Raw genomic sequence first — 13,048 nt, forward strand, 5'->3', positions numbered from 1 at the left:
CACAACAGTGAAATAGTTTTATTCTGACTACGTGCAAGAAGAATGGTGAAACAGAGAATTAACTCTGAAGTGTAAATTAAAGTGCTATTTAAACCCATGAATAACCCATTGGGCGTTAGCCCTAATAAAGGGAAACAGGGAACCACACGAGGCAAAGAAAAAATCTTTTGACCTCGGTGGGAATCGAACCCACGACCTCCGGATTAGATCTACCGTTACTCTGCCGACTGAGCTACGAGGTCGCACAGAGAAAGTCGGGGACGATTTAGGATGGTGAATCGCGGCGAAGAGAAAGTAAGGGTACATATGAATGTTGTGCCGCGTAGCACTGGGAACACAAATGGTGAAACAGAGAATTAACTCTGAAGTGTAAATTAAAGTGCTATTTAAACCCATGAATAACCCATTGGGCGTTAGCCCTAATAAAGGGAAACAGGGAACCACACGAGGCAAAGAAAAAATCTTTTGACCTCGGTGGGAATCGAACCCACGACCTCCGGATTAGATCTACCGTTACTCTGCCGACTGAGCTACGAGGTCGCACAGAGAAAGTCGGGGACGATTTAGGATGGTGAATCGCGGCGAAGAGAAAGTAAGGGTACATATGAATGTTGTGCCGCGTAGCACTGGGAACACAAATGGTGAAACAGAGAATTAACTCTGAAGTGTAAATTAAAGTGCTATTTAAACCCATGAACCGAGGTCAAAAGATTTTTTCTTTGCCTCGTGTGGTTCCCTGTTTCCCTTTATTAGGGCTAACGCCCAATGGGTTATTCATGGGTTTAAATAGCACTTTAATTTACACTTCAGAGTTAATTCTCTGTTTCACCATTTGTGTTCCCAGTGCTACGCGGCACAACATTCTTACGTGCAAGAAGAGTCAGGTAAGCGTTTTCTCATTAAAGATAATGCATATGTCTTTTGTTACTTTTATTTTTATATGTCTGTTGTTCTTGATCTTCACCCTAACAATAACAAGCTATTTAGCTTTATAAATAGATAGTAGTAGTTCAGTAAGAAAACTTGAACCCATTGGAGATATGTGGTGCTTTTGTTCCATAGCATTATAATAACTCGCTTCATGGAGGAAGATCTTTACTTACGATAATGAAAGCTATGAATGACTCAAATGTTGGCTTAAACATAACTGCTAACTTGATATTCACGTTACGCTAACTATATATAGGTGTTGTGTTGTATAAATAGCACGAGTCACTAAACTGTACGTCGTCTGGTAACGATAAGTTTCTAGAACTTATCATTACCCTAAACGGATTTAAGTAGGCGGGTTTCTCTTTTTATCAGTCGGCGAAGACCAAATTCATGAGCCTTTGGAGACCGCATAGATTTTTCGTATCTGAAACTGTCAGTTTCAATTATGCAAGTTATATAGGGTGGCATCATCTAGGCTCTCAAGGTACCGTGGGATCATTTGATGTTTCCACCCTTACTTGTTCGAAAAATATTCAGGGTGTACTACAGCAATTGTGTCCAGGCTCAAAGTTACTCGATCGATTGTGGTCATATATATATATATCAAGTTGAGGGCTTTTAAATTTTCCTTTTCAGCGCCAACCTTTGTGCAATTAGACTGATTTCATGGCGGCAGACACTGGCCCAAGCTGTATCGATACGTTAAAAATAGATGATAGCGGAGGTTTTACGTCTGCTGACCCACAGGTAGACATCAGGCCCTCAGACGAGACAGCCCCTCTGATGCCTGTGACTGGTTCATCAAATTGTCAACGCTGCCTCTCTCAATGCTGTTTCCTTTCAGATTTGTACTATCCGTCTTTGCTTGCTCAAGGGACTATGTTAGGTTTAAGCTTGACCTACTTTTGGATTTCGCTGACCCCATCATTACTCCAAAAAATTAAGGGAAATACCTCATTGACTGATGCAATCCAACTAAAACCAGGGAATGAATCATGTATGCTGTTTGTTAGCAAGAAGAAATTTTTCCAATTTGCAATCGCGTATAATTTTTTTGCAACATTGAACTGCATAATTTTTACGGTAATCGTTGTCAAATCACAGATTTTTGTTGGCTTTTCAATAGTTGGTAGGAATCTGATTCATCTGCCGAAGTTTTGGACCTTAGTAATTCTATTTGCTCTTTACTTGCTTGGTGCATTACTTACAGCGATCATCAGTCTCATTTATTTTCCTAAACTGAGTCATTTAGAATGTACGAGCAAAAAGTGTTTAGGTCACTTAGAAAAGTTTGGAATTGCGATGGACGTGATCCATTCTTTTTTTCTGACCATATTGATTGCGTTTCTTAATAACGTGAATATACGAAATATCGGTCATATTCGCACGTATAAATCGCTGAAAATAGCATTAGTTCTCTTTTGCTCTTGCCTCGCCATCTCTTGGCTAACCACTGTATTTGGCATTGGTGTTTCTCTCGGGAGCAATAATGATTGGTTAATTGCCATCTGCCAAATTTTGCTACTGCCATTTTACCAAAAAGCAATAGAACTTCTCTGGACAAAAATATTCCGCGATGAAAAGTGCATCATTGGTGAGATTTCCAGCCAAAATGACGAGAACCGACATTCTTCCGCTGTTTAAGCTTTTTACATAAGACAGTTTGATCCTCATAACGACTGCAGCTGAAGGTCTGGAACCTCGATGAAACATTGACACTGAAAATCGGACGATAAGACCACAACGTGGAACTTTAAACTCAACTTTAGGTTACATTTCCGAGTTATGTTTAGTCCAAAGGCCTATGCGAGAGCGTTTACCAACTTTGCTGGTATAGTAAATGCTTTAGAGTGATAAAAATCAAAGGGCGCTTGTGGCCAACTCGTGGATAAAGTATTAAAGAGATATATACTTGTAAAGTTGCTATCAATAAATTAAGGTCTTAAAAAAAGAAAAAAAGTAGTACCATTGCAGGTATAGAAATTTATACAGTACTTGAGTATGTGATGGGAACCCCTCCCGGAGGTACATGGGTCATTTTTTGCTGGGTATGTGCAGCTGGCTACTCAGAACCTCTGCCGTATTTTAGCTATGTTGTGGCCAATTATAGACCCCATCTTTGTCTGCTTTTGGGCAAGACCGGAATGGAATGGAATGGGAGCCGTTTATTAAATATTAAAATACGGTAACAACTTTTTTTACCATGAATCTTCCTGTTTATGAATCCTTACTTGCCATAATTTTCTTTCGCCTAAAATCTCACATATGTGTAACTCCATTCTGGTAACTCTGCTGAAAATAGCTGAAATTGCAACGCCATAAAAGTCAATGCAGTCATGAAAATGCGACCCTATCCAGCGGCACATTGTTAGCCTTTCTCTAGGAATTCTAAACCTCACACACCCCTCCCCTAGCTCCCTTCTCTGAATTAATATCCAAGTAGTAGAAATTGCAAAGAGTGATAAAGCAAAATATCGTACACAATCACTCCAGGTTGACAAGAACCATTTCACCTTGCACTGCTCATACCGTGATTGCAGCATTCTCACGTGCATAAAGTGCTTGTAATTTATGGGAAACATACATAGGTTACACTGAAAAACCCTCGTGTAACAGAAGAGGCCGATTACAATTACTCGCAATTTCTCGTACTTCTGTTTTTCAGTATTCGCATGGGCATGTATTTTTTTACACAAATGCAATAGAAATGGATTGGAAAAGTTGGATAGGAAGTCGTAGTGTGTTTTGGGCGAAAATATTGTCAAGTGATCAAAACAACACCGACCAGATTATGGTCTCTTGCTCGGCAACTACTTGTAGAAACCGATCATATTTCATTTTTACCATCAAAACAGTCACTTTTGCATAGAAAAACAACAAAACGAAACGACCATAACGAAAAGACCGAAATTGGCGTAGCTGCCGAAACGTCCGGAAAAAAAAACCTGAAACGAAAGAAATAATGCTGTAATTAACATTTTTTTATGTCCTGGGTACATGCTTCCGTGGGAATTTCCATGTCAACAGCTTGCTATGTCACTCACAAACTCTTCGTGATTCTCGCTGCTCCTCGTTATGTTTTGCGCATGGACGATTCGAAGACCCTTCAAGTTTGGTCTTTAAGTTGATCATAGTACTGATTTGAAACATTCGAAGTCCGGTAAAATTTCCACACAGCCCCATACTATTGTAAAACAAATCTGTTTTCTCAACGGCAATGTATTGTTTTTGTCATTGTTTTCTCTATCTAAGAACTGAATGCACAATGTAGGATGAGGCTGTGCGGAAATTTTACCCAGAGTCCATTTCAATATAGTAAATGTCGAAACGGCCGTGTAAATACATTAAACATCGCAACGATCGATGCAATCTCATTGGCGCGAGGACTTCGGACTTCTCCGGAAGGGTGGATCTCGAGTTCGGAGCCGACTAATTAGGACTAACTACGGAGAGTCCACGCTAATTTGCATATCCTAAAGTGCTCACACAACTCGTTTCTCCACGAGTTAATCTATAGGAGAATTATAGTTATCCGCTGGCCAGACAAACAAAATGAAGATTCAAAGGACACATTTCAAGTGAACAATATGCGTATAGGTGGCGGAGGAAAACAAATGATCCAAATCGGCGTTATTGATTTGCAATTTGCTATGTGTTTGAAAAGAACAAGGCATCTCAGTTTGAGCCAGAATTTTATTTGTAAAGTAACTGGTCTCGAACTGGTCAGTCATGATCAATGTTTAAACTAGGAGTGAAAGGAAGTAATATGATTTATAATTATACTCTGAATTCTACTCTTTCTCTGGGTAAAAAATGCGCATAGTCGGTTGAACTTAGTACGTTACCAAAAAAATTGCGAATGAAAATTAATCAGAAGCTTTTAGTGTGCCTTAATTTTACTAATGTTTCAGGGAATATGATGATTATTGTACGTTACTTAATTCGTTAAGCTTTTGTTATCAGCTCTGTCATTATGAAAGAGTAAAATCCTTCCGCAGACTGAAGTATAAAGATTATATACGGATATTTTCAGCCCGTAAGGCTAAGCCGGCTCTCTGCGTAGCATCGTGCCCCTTGCTAACCTTCCTTTTGGAAATGTTACGATTCTACACGGATAGAACTAAAATATTTTAGTATACATCAAAATATATTAAAAAGAGGTTTTATTTTGCAAAAAAGAAAATTTAGCTTTATCGGAGCACACATGCCTAACTAACCATATAATTAGGCGGGATAAGTCTAAAATTATCACCACTAATCGGCGTTACCACCAGCACCTTTGGTTGGAAGCTTGGCATATGAACTCCGCCCACGCTCCCTTAAATCGTGATGATGGTGGCTTACTTCCTGACGCCTATTTACACCTCTTCAGAAAAAAGGCAGCTAATTAGTGATCGTATGAAAGGACCTCTTATTGCAGCGTTTAGATCACCCCTGATGAAGGCACTAGACAGGAGTGTGGAAGCGTTGGTTCTATGAAGTGTAACTTCTTCGGTTACATTCATTAAATCTTTAAACCAGAGTAGCATCAAACCATGTCAGAGATGGAACTACTTTTTAGATGAATTATTCTCACCCAACCTGGCTTAATCAATTTAACCCCAACTTTAAAGCTCACCCTTGTGACATCAGCAAAGAATATTAAATATCTCATATGGACATTTTACGCACTAAAATATCAGCCCATCAGTAGGGTTAAACTTTTAAAGGATAAAAAGACAAAATGCTTCATTTCGACCGAGAGCTTCTACTAGCATATGCACGCATAACTTCCTCAAGCAAATTGTCCTGGAAGCTGCACGAACTTCTTGATAGTTGAATATTTAATGACTTAAGAATTTCTTTGTAGTTGGAAGTTCAGCTGACACACTGTCAAACGGCGACAACTTATTGTATAGTTCGTCGCGGTAACGAGACAAAAAACAGAATCGGAGTTGCCAAAAAACCAAAAGCCTGTTTAGTGAAATGCACAGGCCTTATATCGGCTCAAGCTGGGTATTCAATGTTTAGGCATTTCTCTTGTTTATCTATCTATTTATTTATTTATTGCGGTTGCGAGACAAAAAAAGAAAAAGGCATTCTAGATAGACTTTACCTTTTCTGCCTGTTCTTTGTTCTGACTGTAATCCAACTTTCTGGAAAAGGCAGCAATTTATCTACCAAGTTCAGCTTAATTTTCCTTGGAACAAAAAGGCAATAGGAACCATCTCGTTATATTTAGTTTGTGATCTGATGAATTATATTTGAGCGAATTATATTTGGGGGGAGGTCCCGGACTGGATTTAGTTTCGCCTTGATTTTCAACAGCTGAGAATAAACAAAGGCGATGTGGTAAGTGGTTCTCTTTTAAATGCTTTTTCATGTAAATCTTTAAATTTCTGCTGGAAAAGGTTTTTATTTGTACAGATAACAACTAGTTAAGTGCAGCGATAGAAAATATTCAGATTGCTCAAGCCTTAATCGAGCCACCGTTCACCGAAAATACAACCCAGACAACCAAAGCGGAAAGAGTGATGTTTCCACTTGGTAATGTGCTCTCTCGCTCTTGTCATAATCACATCAATAAGAACATTTTACAGTAAAATCAACGCAATAAATTAATTTTGTTTGATTTTCTTTACGTGACCCAGCGAAGCTGTGATCAGAGGTAACATAAAGAAATGGAAGCAAGTGAAGTGAAGTTTCGTGAAATGAGATCAGAGGTAAAGTAGACAACTCGGAGGTCTTATCCCAAATGGCTATCGCTTTTTACACTCTGCTCGTGATGGAAGAGGTGGTGGCGTCGGATTGCTTTTCAAAAGTTCGTTGCCAGTTAAGCAGACATCAAAGGTCTATCTGGACACCTTCATTTCCTTTGAAGCCATCGAAAGTGAAGTTAAGATTTTTTCGCAATCTGTTTCCATCCTTATTGTCTATCATCCTCCACCCTCATCTGGAAACAATCTTTCAACTGAGCTTTTTATCAATGAATTTTCGTCGCTGTTAGAATCCTATATCACTAAAACTGGTTCACTTGTAATCGCTGGTGATTTTAATTTTCATGTTGATGATACAACTGATACTGTGGCGGCTAATTTCCTGAGCTTATTGGAGTCATTTGATTTACAACAACATGTTCGTAGTTGCACCCACAGAGCTGAATATGCTTTGGATCTGGTCATCACTCGTGATGCTGAATATATTTTAAATGCTATTTCAGTTGATAATTCCTCAGAGATATCGGGTCATTACACTGTTTGTGCTGATCTTCGTTTTGTTAAGCCTAATTGGGAAAGGAAGCGTATTTGTGGTCGGAAATTAAAAGCCATCAGCTTGGAGCATTTTCGACAAGATGTTGCAATGTCTCCTCTTTTGTCTGAATCATCCAATGATTTACTTACGCTGCTTCACTTGTATAATTCGGAGTTATCTAGTGTTTTGGATAAGCATGCGCCATTAAAATCGCGCATGGTTACCATTCGTCCCGCTGCTCCATGGTTTAGTGAAGAGATTAAACTGGAGAGAAGAGTTCGTCGCCGACTGGAAAGGAGATGGCGTAGGACTAGATTGCCCGAAGATCGTCTGCGTCTTATTGAACAAAATCGTATTGTCAATGAGCTGTTACTCTCTGTCCGCTCACAATATTACACCAAACTTATTGATGATAATTGCCTTTATCAATAAAGGGAAAAATTACTGAGCGCTGATTGGTTGAGAGAGAGGGCATTTTTTCTTAATCGAGGGCATTTTTAGTAATCAAGAGAGGGCATGATTACCTGTTAATGATTGGCTAATCCGTTGCATAGCAACCGTTCGTTATCTTGAAATTTGTTGTCAAGTTTTTGTTGCAACAATGGCTTGTCGTTTTATTGAAGCGGACGACGAATTAATTGAACTTTTGAAATGCGAAAGTGAAAACAAAAACACAGTTTTGGAGAATAAAATTTCATTGAATCGATTGGTCAGTTCAATTTGATTGATGATTTGCCGTAGTGCTAAACAGGCTTCCCAGATAAAAATAGACTGCGCGCGTGATTTTCCTTCGTATAAATTTTGCCCTTTATTGATAAACAAGTAATCCCATGAGACCTCGTACTATTAAGGATTAATTGCACTTGAGTTTTCAAAATTTTCCAAATTGCCCTCGTCGCTTCGCGACTCGGGCAATTTTGGAAAATTTTGAAAACTCTCGTGCAATTAATCCTTAATAGTACTTGGCCTCATGTGATTACCTATACTAATCAGAGGAAACTGTTTGGCATTGTCAGTAAGTTGTTACATCGGAGTCCTGCACCGCAGTATCCGTCTTGCTCTTCCGTGGCGGATCTTGCAAATAGATTCATTGGCTTTTTTGGTGAGAAGATTATTACTATTCGACATGAACTGGAATCGAACCCTATGCAGGGAACTTATTTATTTAATGAAGCCACAGTAGCAACAACTAGACTCCATCGTTTGAGCTGTCCTTCATATTCGACCTTACTTCAGATTGTGCACCCTTTGGCATCAAAGTCTTGTGAACTTGACCCTGTCCCCTCTAGAATACTCCTTGGTTGTCTTGATCTCCTATGCCCTGTGATCTGGAAAATTGTTAAGCTGTCTTTGGAGACCTCTGTCATGCCCACTGAACTTAAACAAGCTGTAATTCGTCCTTTGTTGAAAAAGCCGAGTCTTGATTATCAAGAATTTAAGAACTTTCGGCCGATCCCTAACCTCACCTTGTTGTCCAAAGTCATTGAGAAAGTAGTGGCTTTGCAGCTTGTTGACTACATTGACAACAATGGTCTGTGTGAAGTCTTTCAGTCTGCCTACCGTGCTCACCATAGCACCGAAACGGCTCTTCTCAGAGTCTACAATGACATTGCTATGTCCATTAACAATCAAAAATCTGTTGTTTTGGTTCTACAGGACCTGTCTGCTGCTTTTGATACAGTTGATCATTCTCTTCTCCTTGCTAGACTATCTACCTGTTTTGGCATTTGTGACCAGGCACTGGACTGGTTTCGTTCATTTCTATCTGATCGCACTCAGTATGTCAGAATCCAAGATGTCTCTTCTGATGTGCATGCCTTACCTTATGGTGTACCTCAGGGTTCCGTTTTGGGCCCCTTGCTGTATTCTTTGTACACTTCCCCTTTAGGTGATATTGCAAGATCTCATGGTCTGATGACACTGTTGACTGTTCAACTACTGCTACTACTGCTAAAAATATTGGAGTTATTTTTAATAACTCTCTATCGATGTTGCCGCACGTTACTGCTGTTTGCAAGTCTTGGTTTTTTCATTTACGCAATATTTTTAAGATTCGCAAGTTTCTTTCTTACGATACACGTAAAACTCTAATTCATGCCTTTGTTACTGCAAGGATCGACTATTGTAACTCACTGCTCTACGGTCAGCCTAAATGTATCTTGAAACGTTTACAGAGTGTCCTAAATAGTGCTGCTAGGCTTATTCACCTTACTAGTAGATATGAGCATGTTACGCCGTTGCTTCACTTGGCTACCAATTAAACAAAGAATAACTTTCAAAATTGCAGTAATTACATTTAAGGCGCTTCATGGTGCTGCACCTAGCTATATCACTGATCTCATCAAGCCTTATACACCTGGTAAACTTCTTAGATCCTCCAATCAATTTTTACTTTCTACATCTAAATTTAATCTTAAAACTTATGGTGGCCGGTCTTTTACTATTGCCGCACCTTCTGTTTGGAATGCACTTCCATTCGAACTTAGATCTTGTAATTCCCTTTCTTCTTTTAAATCTAAGCTCAAGACGTGGCTTTTTAAAATTGGTTATGATGTTGTATAGAATGATGATGTTTTTATAGGATGACAATGTAGTTTTGTAGTTTTGTAGGTTTAGGATTTTGTTCTTATTTTTATTACGTAAAGCGCTTTTGGACCATTGAGAATTTTTATAGAATGACAATGTAGTTTTGTAGGTTTAGGATTTTGTTATTTTTATTATGTAAAGCGCTTTTGGACCATTGGGAATTAGCGCTCTTTAAAAAAGAGATTTTACACTCTGGGGTTAAAAATGACTTTGATTTGACAAATAGATCTCATACAACAACTGAAAAGGGGAAATGGTGGCAAGTCATGTGAGCTAATTATGTAAGAGCATTTTATTTGCCAGAGCATCAACCAATGCCAAGTTCTTATACTTCTCATTTTAAGTCTCTGCTTCCTTCTCAATTAAATTCAAACAACTTTTGCAATTGTGGAAGAGAAAAGGAAATTAATGATTGCATATGTGAGGTATGTGTAAATGCCAGGGTGACTGTCTAGTGCGCTGAGGGACAGAAACTAATACCTGAAGTACTTTCACAATTTAAACCAGTATTATGCTCTGTGTGTAAAGAGAAATTTCCTGATGCTGTAACACGAGGCCCATATAAGTGTTCACTTATGCAGCAAACATCATGGTGGTCCTGTCACAAATAACCGTAACCTAAACCCTTGAAATATGACAGTAAGTGACCTAAAAGTGGAGCTGTCATAGATTGTAAAAAGGGTGATCTTCGCTTCTGTTGGGAGCATAGGGTGTAGACCACAGATCTACACCGGACCCGGCTTTTTATGATGTTCCCTTTGCCTCTAAACAAGTGTTGCTGACATTTGACATTTTTTTCTGGCAATTGTAGAGAGTTTCGGAAAAATAAGTTTCCTCTAGAACTAAAGTACTTTACCTTGTTTTACGGTAAAGTAAGTGTAATAAACTGCTAAGCCTTTTGTTAATTTTTGTCGTTGGATTTGTTTATATCCATTCCTCTCCATTATCTCTATATTTGGGTAGAAGGGAAGGGGGGGGGGGGGGAGGGGAAGGTGGGCACTTTGGAATTGCCGATGGGGACGATTGTTGTAGCAGTTTCTACTTAGTCGAGTTTCCTCATTCAGTCAGCTTTAATTTCGAGCGATTACATTTTAATGAATATCTGTCGGTGAATTACTCTACTATTACATGAAAATCACATGTGATTTGGGTATTTGATTTTATTTTACAATTTTAATGGAACCAAGTGCCTCCTTGAATAAGAAAATGGCTAACCATACTATATATATATATATATATATATATAGGTATGGCTATGTGGCTTAGCTGTGCAGTTTTTTTCTGGTTAGTAGGCTAATGTAATCTTAAAATAACCTCGTCTAGTCAGCAAAGGATGACGTAATGTGTTATTTTGGTAAAAACAATTTGAGCGGAAATCCAAGACTTGACGCAGTTTCGATTTGATCCATAGTAAAAGTCAGGCCGGTGCAAGTCAGCACGGTGAGTATTTCCTCTTGCAAAACCTATCGGCATCTAAATAGATATAAATTTTTGTAGCAATTGCGTAAAGCTGTAATATAAAGGAAGGAATTGGGTCTGACGTGGTTCGCCTTGATTTTAAACCCCTCAAACTAATCAAGGAGTCAAGCGGAACACTCGACGACCCCTCATGTTTCCCCACACGCCTCCTTTGTCCTCTGGCTATCTACTGTTCGCTTTGCAGCAGAACATGTTCCTGCCATCCCTATGTAAAATATTCATGTAAATTGATGAAACAGGATTTGCATGCGTTTCGCCTTGATCGCTAATTACTAATTGTTATATGTGATTTAAGCTTATCATCCAATGTTAAACCATTAAGAGTTTCAGAGCATCAGAGCATTGCAGCGCGGGATCCGAAGGTCTGAGGTTCAATTCCTCAAGGGGACTCGGAATTTTTCCTTTGCCCACGCTCGTGACAAGACTAAAAAAAACATCTTTCTCTATTAAAGTGCTGTTTAACGCTTCAAAATAAGGTAACTTAGACAGCAGCTACAAAAATGAAACCAATTTATGATTAAGAAATTAGAGCACGAGCAATTTTCTGACGAGGAGTATATTTTTTTTGAAGAAAAAAAGATATATTGAAAAAATGAAATAAACTAAAGCCCAACAACAAAACCAGTTTAGCGTTGTATTATGACGTGTCTTTATATAGCAAATTCCCGGATGTACTATGGTCTCGATTTGATCGTCGTGCAACATTAAGAGCAATCGACTAAAACGCAAATTGCTTTCACGGAAGCTTTGGATAGGTGTTGAGCTTTGTTTATAACAAACCATTTCTGTCAACGACACATAACATGAACAATAAGTGAAAGGAATACGAAAAGAGAAGATTGCACAGAAATTCAACGCAGCAGAACTGCTTCAGGTAGCAAAGCTAAGGCGGAAGAAACAAATCTCTTCCAAATAAGTATACTGCTGCGCTCTTACGTATTATAAATACTTAGATGTTAATGATGGTTCGTTTACGTGTAGTTGAACGAAAAAGAAACAAATTATCGCAACATCTAACCATAAATCACTTAGTATAAGCTCGGGGATGGATGGTCAATGAAAGCGAAAGTAGGAATGGGTGATTATTGTCACGCATCTACGAGACAGATCAATCATGAGGCAGTACTCTCCAGAGTTTATAGGTCAGGCGGTTGATAGACAGCATAGTCCAGCTCAGTGCTGTTTTTAATTTTAAACTACATAGTTCCGGGAGCAATGTTGACACTCAGTTTGAGCTGCGTAGAACCCGCATGAAATCCGCAATCGAAAGATCTCACGCTAACGTCTGCTTGCATCATGATTTGGTTTTCGCAAGCGGCCAACTGAAAAATCATTTGTTAAACAAAAGATCTCGTTGACCTTAAATGATAGGAATTAGTGATTGATACAAAGTTGCATTTAATTCAGCAAGACTCTTTTGTATTTCCATCGACATATCACTGATGTTTTAAATTTAATCAAATGAATTCGGATTTTGAAGTGACACACAACCAGTGACGAGTCCGATCCTTGACGAGCCAGGATTAGAACACAACAGTGTAAATAATTTATTCTGGCTACGTACAGGAAGAGTCAGGCCAGTTTTTTTCATGAAGGATAATTCATATGTCTTTTGTTACTTTAATTTTTATGATTTCTTATATAAGTCTGTTTAGCTTGCAACTGTTTGTGGTATTATTTTCTTTGTTGTTGCTGTTTTTTAATTGGATGTCAGTTGTAAATGCCTCAGGAAGTTAGGCACAACTTTGTTTGAGCTTTAATTAACTTTAAAGTGCAAATTGTTCAATATTCACTCTTTGTTTACGATTCACAGGTATTA

This window comes from Pocillopora damicornis, chromosome 4 (genome assembly GCF_964200805.1).
Source record: "Pocillopora damicornis chromosome 4, jaPocDami1.2, whole genome shotgun sequence".
Lineage (NCBI taxonomy): Eukaryota > Metazoa > Cnidaria > Anthozoa > Scleractinia > Pocilloporidae > Pocillopora > Pocillopora damicornis.